This window comes from Magnolia sinica, chromosome 2, assembly GCF_029962835.1.
Source record: "Magnolia sinica isolate HGM2019 chromosome 2, MsV1, whole genome shotgun sequence".
Lineage (NCBI taxonomy): Eukaryota > Viridiplantae > Streptophyta > Magnoliopsida > Magnoliales > Magnoliaceae > Magnolia > Magnolia sinica.
The window spans coordinates 84,896,307-84,908,008 of record NC_080574.1 but is presented as its reverse complement, the minus strand read 5'-3'; the positions used below and the strand labels follow the sequence as shown (position 1 = coordinate 84,908,008).

At 38.8% G+C, this 11,702-nt stretch overlaps 1 long non-coding RNA gene across 1 annotated transcript; it reads left to right on the top strand.

The window, feature by feature from the left end:
• The first annotated feature begins 7,516 nt into the window (after nt 1-7,516).
• On the top strand, nt 7,517-10,466 carry LOC131229450 (uncharacterized). The gene is made up of 3 exons (XR_009163330.1): nt 7,517-7,635; nt 7,887-8,045; nt 10,306-10,466. It is a non-coding gene; the product is annotated as an uncharacterized LOC131229450 (long non-coding RNA).
• Nucleotides 10,467-11,702: the final 1,236 nt, after the last annotated feature.

Below are 11,702 nucleotides of genomic sequence, written 5' to 3'. Positions count from 1 at the left end.
ACATTCTTACATCGATGTAGCACCTGACAGGATAGAACGGGATGGCAAAAGTCAACGGGCGGTAATCAGACTACCGCCCAGGCCCACTTTCAGTCATCGATTAGGTAAGGTCCACTTCAAAAGGCTGGGTCCACGAAATGCACCTCCCACGAGATCGAACGGATAGAAAAAATGTGTAAATAAGGTTTGTCAAAAAAAAAAAATCCCTAGGGAGTCTAGCTCTACAGAGGATGACCCTTTCAAAAAAAAAACTGGATGATCTCAACCACCAAAAAGATCGGACCGATCTTTCCAAAATCCAAAAATATTTCAAAAACTTATTAGAGGAGGCCATCTGACCTTTTTACAAATGAAAACCGAATGATGACGCCCACCCACAAGATTGAACAGATGTTTTTAAAAAAAAATGTGTTTTCAAATAAAATCTTCAAGGAGTCTAGTTCCAAAGAGATAGTTTTCAAAAGTTTTTCAAAAATGCACGTGGCGCGCAGTACACTGAGGAATCTTCCATATTCTCCAGTTGCGGTCAGTGCAAATAGCTAAATAAGATTCGATCCCTTCCGGTTTCCCTAGAGGATTATTGAATCTGTACATGATACATGTACGATTGTCCCGATCTCTATATCTGGACAGTCGTACAAATGCTAGTAAAATGAGTGGATCCATCTCTGGGAAGAATAATCAAACTCAAAGTGACAACAATCCATTGTAACTAAGGTATCAGAATCAGCAGACTGCACGACAAAAGGTTACGTACACATACCTAGTCCGGGATGTTCAAAAAATTTGATCCAGTCCAAGTCGGCATAGTGAGTTCCCCGTAAGGCCGCACCAACGCGCAGGGCAGCTAAACACTTTGACGATCAAATGGAACAAATGCTCCTAAGGTGATTATGTAGCAAAGGGAATGACAGACCTAATAATACGGGAATCCTCGTAAAGCCACGACAAATGCGCAGAGGCCCTTACTTTTCAGACTTACCCTCCAATATTGTTAACAATCTGATGTGAAAGGGTTGTGATTGGTGATCCGTAAAGCCACGACGGATGCGCAGGAGACAATCACACCATTTTCCTCAACCCTCGTGATGTGTGCAAGTCATCTTTTTCCAAATAGTCAACTGATAACGATGCAATGGCAGACAACAGATTCGAATCACTATCCTTTCTGACCAGAAGGGTGGGGTGTCCACTTGCTTTGGCCTTCGGTTGCTTGCAACCTCGGCCAAAGAGGGGCATCTGTAGACACCCCACCTAGGCTAACATCTTGAGAAGGCTAAGACTATCGAGGAACTATGGTCATACCTTGAACCAAACCCTAATCCCAGCCTAAACCAAACCATGACCCAAAAGTCCCTAAACTCCCAATCCATAACCTGAAACCGCAATCCAAATCGTTTAGCACACATACAGCCTCACCTATACCCTATACCCTAGCCAGAATCCTCTAACCATACCTAAATCCACCACTTTGAGTCCCAGGAACCCAAAACAGAGACCACCAGACAAACCAAAGCACCACACAAAACCCACACACATGAATCTGGCTCGAACCAGGCTCGGGGGGTAGTCTGACTACCACGGGCGGCAGTCTGACTCCCAATGGACCTCGCCTTGTTATATATATTTTATTCATGCCTTGTAGGATATATGAAGAGCTAATGTTAGTCTAACATGGGCCACACCACATAGACTTCTATATTTCTAGTGGGGCCTGCCGTTCAGTTCCCACTCTCTGTATATGATGTGGCGATTAAGGTCGATTATTGCCTGATATGTCTGATAACATGCTAATGTACTTAGCTTGGTAGGACACAATGAGAACATGCTTAGTATAATGATACCATGCCCCGATATATGCCCATATGCATCATTTGTATTATGTTATGGGTAATGATTGATCATAGCATATGCCTTTGGGCTGAGATAATTAGGGGACCCCATATGAGATAGCGTTGCCCTACATGATCACGCACTACCAAAAAATTGAGCAAAGGCTATGAACTTTGAAAGTTTTTGGCTACAGATTTAATCCATAGTAATTATACTATAGATCTAATCTGTGCCTAAAACCTAATTGATCCGTACCTAAAGCCTACCTCCTCATCATAGCTGTATTAGATATTGATGGTGCTAAAGCATGGGGCCCATTGAAATATATGTGTTTGATCTAAGCTATCTATAAATTCTTATATAAAATTTCAGTGGATTAGGCCAAAAATTATGTAGATTAAAGATCTAAGTGGATCACACAATAAGAAAATATAAAAATTAAATTTCTATTGTTAATATGTAATGTGGTCTTCTTACAGCTTCGATCTAACTCATTTTTTGCATCAACCCTCAAAATAATATTTTAAAATTAATGGACGAGGATAAATAACATACATCACGGTGGGCCCCACGGTCCTAAAACTCACGGCTTAAGGGCCGTCCGTCACGCGCCCCTCGCCCAAAATGAAATCCAATTCCGTCCGCCCTTTTCTTCCACATGCAGACCTCCTAAAACCCCATTTCCATTGCCCTCTCTCCATCTCCCAGGGTCCCTCACCCTCTCTCTCTCTCTCGCACTCAGCCTCTCCCTTTCCCTCGCCCTCTCTCTCTAACCACGATCTATTGTTGCCAAATGCCTTACTCACACACACCCTCTCTCTCTCTCTCTCTCTCTCTCTCTCTCTCTCTCTCCCTCCCTCCTCCCTCCCTCCCTCTCTCTCAATCTCTCGTAATCTCAATGCCGATTTAGGGATTTGGGGATTTAGTAATTTGTGGATTCTTAATTCTATGTGGACCCTCATTTAGGGATTTGGGGATTCTAGGGCTTACAGATTTGAATGTGGACCCTGAATTGGGGTTTTTCTGATTTTACAAATTAGGGATTTTAGAATTTTGCACATGTGGGGCATTTGGTGAAATGGAAACCACATTTCCAGGAAATTTACAAAAACAAATGAAGTCCTTAATTTATATTTCAACAAATCCAAACAGGCCCTAAGTTTCAGTGGCATACAGTGATGACCCATCACTCTAGAGACACATTTCCACTTTGTCCAATTGCTTCTGATTCAGTTGGAAACATTCTAATTTAATGATGATGATTACATTGAACTATGAAATGTCAATGTGGGTGATAATGGATAGATCTTTGATAAATGTATGATCTTTATGTTGTGTTATTAGTATATGGCTGTCTATGGATGTTCATATTTTCTGCATCTCATCTTATAAGATTTGCAGGTGAAGAAGACACTCCCATCAAGCTCTTCATGCATTTGAATCTCCTTGTAAGCATTATTTTCCAAGGCTTTTAAATATGAGCTTAAAGACAAGCATCAAGTGAGATTTTCGTGGAGAACATTACATAGAACATCCATCCTAAGTATCTTTCTACTTTCATTACAACTAGACATTTATTTCATATATTATAATTAAATATTTGAATATCATTTTATACAAATTTTACAATTTATTTTTGTACTGCATCTCCATTTCAGGCAAAAACACCAAAAAGATTGGCATTTGGGGTTAATGAAGCAGGTCCTGTTCTAGCTTGACAAAAAAGTTACTAGACACAGATATCTATCCAAGGTGTCCAACTTGACCCAATCGAGTTTAGGTGGTTTGTAGAAGCCAATCCTTTTTAGTCTAATATCTTAACATTGTAACGATTGTGCCCACTTGGGTGGGTGGCAATGAACCGTGGTTGGTCCTACCTTGGCCATGGTTCCCTAAACCATGGGCTTGTCCGTAATGGAACTAAAATTCCTTTGGTATTGGCCCTAGCCTTATACGTAATAAGTATAAGAAAAAGTATCAAAGATCAAATTTTTGAAATAGTTTAAATTGAAAAAATAAATGTATCTCCTTCATCCATATAAATCTTACACCTGCACATCATATGTTTGATTAAATCCCTTAAAGAATGTTTAGCACATCATTTTTTTTTGGTCTGCATTACGTACTTTTTATAAACCAAACGCATTTACAAGTTATAATTGACGCTGTTGTTAAACATCAATCTGTTGTTCACATGTTGCCTGGCTATTCACTTGGCCCTTATTACGTGGATATATTGTGGAGAAAGACATCTAACAGATGTTTAACTTTATGGAGTGATGAAGTCTCATGGTTGTGTCCACATTGCCCATTCATGTCAAAATATGCCCTCTTTTGTTGGAGGTAAGCTACTAGTAGGTATGGGGCTTCTGCGATTTAGATTAGTGGATTCTTTGTTTTTCTTTTTCATGGTCTTGTTGCATATTTTGCCCTCTAGTATTAATCTATGTTGTGTTGTGTTAAGTCAAATGCATGTTAAGTATTGATTATTTCCTTATAGAACATCATTGAGTTCAAGTTCAATTTGATTTTGATCTGGTTGCCTGACCTGTATGGACTCTTGTGAATGCATGTTGTGTTTGAGCTTTGACTGGTGAACTTTCATGTTCTAAATAAAATGGTATTCTTGTGTTTTTGGTGAACTGACCCATTTCACTGAGGAGTTTTAGTCCCAACCAAAACCCATCCTGTTTCAGTGATGAGTTCTGATCCCAACCAATCCAACAGTTTGGTCCATTCTAGGTAAGTAAACACCGGTCATTGCTGAGGCTCATCAAAAAACTTGCTCCTGTGATCCCAATTACCAACAGAACTGCCAAGACTGCATTGGACACTGGTTTTGGGGTATGCTAATTTCTTCTAAATGCCTTTTCAGTTCATTCCATTTCACACACTTACCACCCATTGTCTGAGAAAATCACTCTTATTCTTATTTTTAGCATGATATAACTTTGTGCTTAGCATCTCCAAACTTTAGTGTCAGGTTGAATTTGTCCAAGAGGTTTATATGGTGCCTAGCTTGTTGTTTGGTTTTTGGTTTAGAAACTTGACACTTGCGCATGCTTCATATTAGTTGAAGCTCAAATTGTTTTAATTTTTAAATCTTGTTAATTTTGAAAAGCTTCTCCATATTTATCTTTTTCATCTAAATGCATTTCAGATTGTATTGGATGGTATCATAGTTTTATTGATGTTAAGTTTTACCTACTTGTCTCCTCTCTTATTCAACTATGGAATGTGCAGTTTTTTTTTTTTTTTTTGTGTGTATGTGTGGTTTCTCTTGCAAGAATAATACTTGATTTATATTTGATTCCAGGAAGATCTGCTTTTGTCATATGGCTATGAAGATGACTTAAAAGCCCTTATCCCACATGTCCCTCAACGTTGCCAATGCCTTCTCATGTCTGCTACTTCGAGGTATGGTATCTCAATTCTTTGTGTACTGGATTTGAAAGCTCATTCCTTTTCATTCATCACTTACTACTACCAGGCAATTTGAAACAAATATGCCCCATTCATTCTTCTGTTAAGAGTGGGATTTGAACCCACACCATTTCATTTCTGTTATGTTAAATGCTCAGTGCTTTAGCCATTCTGTGCATCATGGAAGCCATCAATGATGCATAGGCATGCTTTTTATATGTTCTGTACTGACTACTGAGGAATACAATCCAAAATAAGACCTAAAGACTTGAATGGATTTCCTTACTATATTTCTCCATTAGAAAGTTGGGAATTTGTTGTCATTTGTGTCAATTGAAGCTTTCCCACTGATACATATGGAACATCTTTCCTAGATTCTCCCCTTGGATTGGAATCCAAGTTTCATGTAGCAGTTGATGATTCTTGATGTAATATCCTACACTCCTCCCATTTGCAGGTGAAGCTTTCTGGATCTATCAGTAGCCAGTACCTGATTGCATTGCTCATGGCCGCTCCTTTGGCTCTGGGAGATGTGGAAATTGAGATACTAGATAAATTAATTTATGTTCCTTATGTTGAGATGACATTGAAACTGATGGAACGCTTTGGTGTCACTATGGAGCACAGTGGTAGTTGGGACTGATTCCTAGTCAAGGGTAGTCAAAAGTACAAGTAAGTTTGATCTCAAACTTCAGACAGTCTTGCAAGTCTGGTGATGGACCAGGAAAATTAACCATGGACAAACATACTCACAAATAATGGCATGTTCAAACAGGTCCCTTGGAAATGAGTATGTTGAAGGCGATGCGTCTAGTGCAAGTTATTTCCTAGCAGGTGCAGCAGTCACCGGTGGCACCGTCAGAGTTGAAGCTTGCGGTACAAGCAGTTTACAGGTATTCATCTCCATATGGTCTGAACAGCTAGTTTCTGAAGACTTTATCCAATTCATATCATCCTCAATTGTTTTAAACTTTCACCAAGCAATCATTAGAGTTCCTGTTTCTGATCTAGGCCTTAAATAGGAATGATTGGTGAAACAGGACTCCTAAAGCCAACAAAAATTGCTGGGACAAGGTGGTGGCTGTGATGATGATGATGACTCTTCACTACTAACTCCTAAAGAACAACAACAGGAGAATTCAAAAGTGATGATGATGAGGTACATGATATATGTTCTTGTTTGGTTCAGATGCTGCCAGTCTCTGTTGGCTAAGTGGCTGTTTTTTATCCAGAGTTTCGTCTGTCTACATGTTCTAAGGGGAAGAGGATATATACTCTGTTTTACCTAACTTATTTATTTATTTATTTTAAATTTGTGATTCTGTTTTGTTTTGAACAAACTTTTTACAGGATTTATGCTTTTTAGGAAGGAATGTTGTTTTTATAAATCCTGCTTTTGAAATATTGCTTTTGAAAATTTCTCCACTTGTTTTAGGCTTACCATAATAGCAGGAAAATACCCTATGCTTGCGGAAATAAGTCTTCTCGTGCTGTGTAGTTGATTTGTGCTTGTTTCAAATATAGGTCCTGTCCATCAGGTGGGCCTTGCAGTGAACGTGTGAATTCAGGTTGGTTGTCATTAGCTGAAGGATAATTGGGTTTCTACCTACCCATAATCTGTATCTTAGTAGCTAAAGCTAATGTGGTTGTCTTAGCTGAAGGATAACTTGGTTACTATTATGGTAGGCTTTTTCTGGTTTGAACTTGCTGGCTATTGTATCTAGTTTTTCATAGATTACATTTAATGGGCATTCTTGTCTGCAGTGGGCGACACTCGTAAATTCTTCAACTCAGGTTGGTTGCATGAGGTCCAACTTTGCTTAGAACTAAATTGTCAACTTTAGAAAAGATTCAAGTATCTAATGCTAGGGCTAAAATTAAACAAAATGAAGAGAATGAAACTAATCAGGATAATGAATAGAGGATGGATAGATGAAGATTTTGTAAATTCATTCCTTTTAGAATTTCTGATGAAAAATTTACAAGTTTGAGTGAGAATTTGAGAGTTTGCTGCTCTTGTTACTTGTTTACTTGTTGCAAATGTCTTTTATTCATAGTAGGTCTTGACTAGCTTTTATGTGAACAGAATCCTAGGTATGTGGATTCACTCAATATAATTACAATGGCATGTCCCGCACTACTGTCATGCACATTTTTTTTTCTTTTTTTGTTTGTAATTCAAAATTGAACAGAAAATATGCATCAAACCTATTTTTCCATGGGGTCACCCAGACACTTAAAAATGGTGTTTTGTTGTTACAGGTTGGCCTCAAGTACAATGAGTCAGTGTTAATAAGGGTAACTAGATGCCCTAATGGTTGTGCCAGACCTTATATGGCTAAGCTTGGACTGGTTAGTGATGGACCCAACATGTACCAGGTAGTTTAAATGCTGATTTTGTTGAAACCCTAGAAACAAATGTATCATAGATGAGTTATATTCTTTTACAAGGATAGGTACCATGAAGTTGGTGATTTGAGCACGACATGTCCTGTCCGCCCCCAAAAATGGGGAAAATCCCAAACAAGCAGGAACACTAAAATGTCCTTCTAAAGATCCATTACAGGATATCTAAATAGGACTTATTTTAGAAGGATGAATGATGGGGTACTTTTGCATGTTTCAAACAGGTCTGGCTCAGGGGAACGCCTAACCAAACCTCACTAGCAAAATATTTCATGAATAAGGTGAAGATTCATGATCTAGAAAAGGTTTTGTAGCCATTGTTCTACAACTAGAGGCACAAACGCCAACAGGGAGAATCTTTCGGCAATTTCACAACCCGCCTGGTGAGTACCCAAGTTTGTATTTGGGTCATATTATTTACAACATTTGAATTTCTTTCAGCCATACTTGCAACTTGAATTATTTCATGGGTTTTGGGATCTAAAATTTAGCGAATGTCTAATCATTTTTAAAAGAATACTATCACAGAAAATTTCTATATCAGCAGTGTCTCAATGCTTGGTTTTGAAAAGGCCAAGCTATATGTCCTAGAGGGGGGGGGGGGGGGGGGGGGGAATAGGACAATGCCAAATAAAACTTATAATAGCGGAATTAAAAAGAATATGATAGCCAAAATAAATCATAATGCAGGAAAGTAAAATAACCTCAAAATTCAGATCTTGAGAGGTTGATATAAATGTTGTTCTAAGGACAACCTTACACCAAAAACCAGAGTTTATGGTAGGACAACCTTATTTCTAGAAAGATCTTTGTATCAAATCTCAAACCGAAGAGGAATACAAAAATAAATACAAACTGAATTGAATCACAAATGTATTGTTCTAGGGACAGCCATACACCATAAAAATGGCAGGGCAACCTTGCTGGAACAACTTTTAAAAGAAATTAAATATCAAGCTGATAAAGGAATAGCAGAAAATAAATTCTAAACTATTACAACATTCTCACAATGCTTGAATTAAATGATTACAACATTCACCACCATACATACATCCCACAAAAGAATAATTAAAGATCAGAAGAATAAATCATTCAACCACAACACAAGGGATTATAGTGGTTCGCCTGTGTGTTCACCAACTGTTAAACAACAGCCACACAAAATGCTACTCCACTCCTAATATCCTCACATAGGGGATATTAGCGTTCACTAACAAAATAGGTTTTCCTAGGTTCACCCAAAACCTTTACAATTGTGTCTTTGTCTGTGGGCTTACACAATTAAAAAACCCCACTTCTGAGTTTTCCTGGCTCTCCTCAGATAACCAATATAACAAGATTTTTCTGGCAAATCTTGAAAGAAACCAAAACAAAAAGGAATTTACAATTAAATGTAAAATACCTGATTATCTCCTTCGATGTAGCAGCCCGGTAGAACCAAATCAGAGTAGATGATTGAATGTCCAAGTTCAATGTCCAGTACTCAATTACAATGGTTCTAATTCTAATAGATTTTAAATTAAACCAAATAGGGCTTGCCTTAATTGATTTTGATTCCAAAGAAAGGGAATAACAATTCCTCTTATCAAATCAGATTGGAATAGCAGAAACAAAATCAATTAAATAAAGCTAAGGAAAGAGAATATTAAATAAGCACACTTAGCTTAGATGGAGCACAGAATTATCTCTCAGAAGTTTGACGAAGATTGGCTTGAATAGATTAATTAATTCGATGATTTCTTCTGAGATTCGTGCACTATTTATAGGTGAGCAGATCGTGTTTTCGACTGGTCTAGAGAGCTCTTCGACTAGTCGAAGCAATAACAGATATTTGAAAAATCCGGCGGGATATGCTTTGACCGTTCTACGACTGGTCGAAGGTCTCCTACGACTGGTCGTAGGTCACCTACGACTGGTCGTAGGTCTCCTTCGACTGGTCGTAGGTCCTGAAAAGCTTCGCTGGATTTCGAGTCGAAGATTGTCGACTGGTCGTAGATGCAGTCGACACTGTTCCTACGACTGGTCGAACAGATTCCTGGACTAGTCGAAGCCTAACAGATTTCATCCGAAATTTGTAACAAACTCACGACTGATCGAGGAATTTCTTAGACTGGTCGAAGCAACTCTAGGACTAGTCGAAGAAGGCCTAGGACTAGTTGAAGAACAGACCAACCTCATGTAAAATAAACATTCGGTTTATGTATCTGAAATGACCTACTTCTAAGGTCAACCTCTGGTCAGTCAAACCTCAACCATGAAGTATGGACATTGAAACATTAGGAACAAGTGACCTTGAAGTATGAGCCTTGAAGCCTTGATGTAGTTGAAACCTTGATGTAGCTCAATCTTGAAAGTGTACAAACTGCCTTGAACTCTTCTTGAAGTCTTACAGCTTGAGTCTTGTCTTGTGAGCTTTGCTTGTTTATGAATGTTGATCCTTGAGAGAGCTTCACTTATGCAAGTTATTTATAACAGTGAATTTGGCACCACAAATTTGACAACAGACAGGGATATAGACTATAGCACTTACAGGTTTTGCCCCATTTTCATCTACATATCATTCCTGGGGCAACTAACAGAAAATCCGAACAGTTCTATATCGGCAAAGTAAGCATACATTAAGTTTCTTCCTGTCTTATGCAGGGCTTTGACAAACTGAAAGAGACAGTTGAGAAATGAGAGGGCATAACAATGGCACCGGCACGGTTTAATCTAAAGCTTTTTGCTGACAAAGACACATATGAAGCCATGAATGAACTTGCAAAGCTTCAGAACAAGACTGCTCACCAGCTGGCCATGGAAGTCATCCGCAACTGAAATTAAATTGTTTCTCTTACCTTGCTTCAATCTGAGGCAGCTCATATGAGGCTAGAGAATGGTTCTTGGTTCACCATTGCTAAATGGTCTTATAACTCTTCACCATTAGTACATGAAGCTTCATCTTCCACTGAAAGATCTTCCAGCTCCAGAAATTGATTGATTACTACGGGATCTTTCGACTTAGATCCATCAAATGAGACCATGTGATTTTGTTGGACAGTAGTAGCATAGGCATCATCATAGGTTATCCCCAACACCATAATTTTGCATTTCCTTTTCCAGAATCTTTTGACTCAGATCCATCAAATGAGACCATGTGATTGTAATTGAATGAATGATTATGCAGGTGGTAATTGAATGAATGAATGAATGATTATGTAGGTGGTAATTGAATGAATGAATGATTATAAATTTTTTTATATGTAGGCTATAACAACGGATATTAACCGTAGCTGTTAATCTGACAACCGTAGGTGTTATAAAATTCAGCATATTGCTATGGATCCAACACCACTTTTAACTACCAATAATATCCGTAGCTTTAGGTGCTTTTGGCTACAGAAATATTTGCTACAGATTATATCCATAACTATTAAGCTATGGCTACAGATTAAGTTCGTAGCCATAGGTTTGAGACCTATTGGCTCAGCACCTACGACGATGGTCGTGTTACGAATTTAATCTGTAGCCTTTGCCCATTTTTCTAGTAGTGACGCGGTACGGGCAGGTTTGATGCATGACTTTAATGGTATGACTCATGCACTTATCATCTTGTATGTCGGGATCACTTTATGCCATAACAACAACAGGGTTATGGGCTCCACAGGCATATCGTGGATGGCCAAATTGGATATTGAAAATATCCATTCCAGCATTAGGGTGCTATGGATGTCCTTGGGTGAAAGTCCCTAAACCCTTGTGGTACCAGTAGAATGCTTCAACGTTGAGACTGAGTGGATAACATGAGTGCCCGAGTGTCGAATACTAGTAGGGCGTGTCTCTTACTATGTAGTGGTTAGTTGAAAAGGGGTGTGACCTTATCCGCCTGAGGGTAGGGGATGTAAGCTAGGTTGAGTTTGACCAGCTCGTAAATGGGTCCATTATCGACGAGCAGAGTGGGCATTGACATACCATTGGCAAGGCGAATAGTGAGGTCTCTTCCACTCGGTCATGCGCGCGATGGGGCGACAGGTAGTGTTGGAGTGTACTAGACCCCGGTG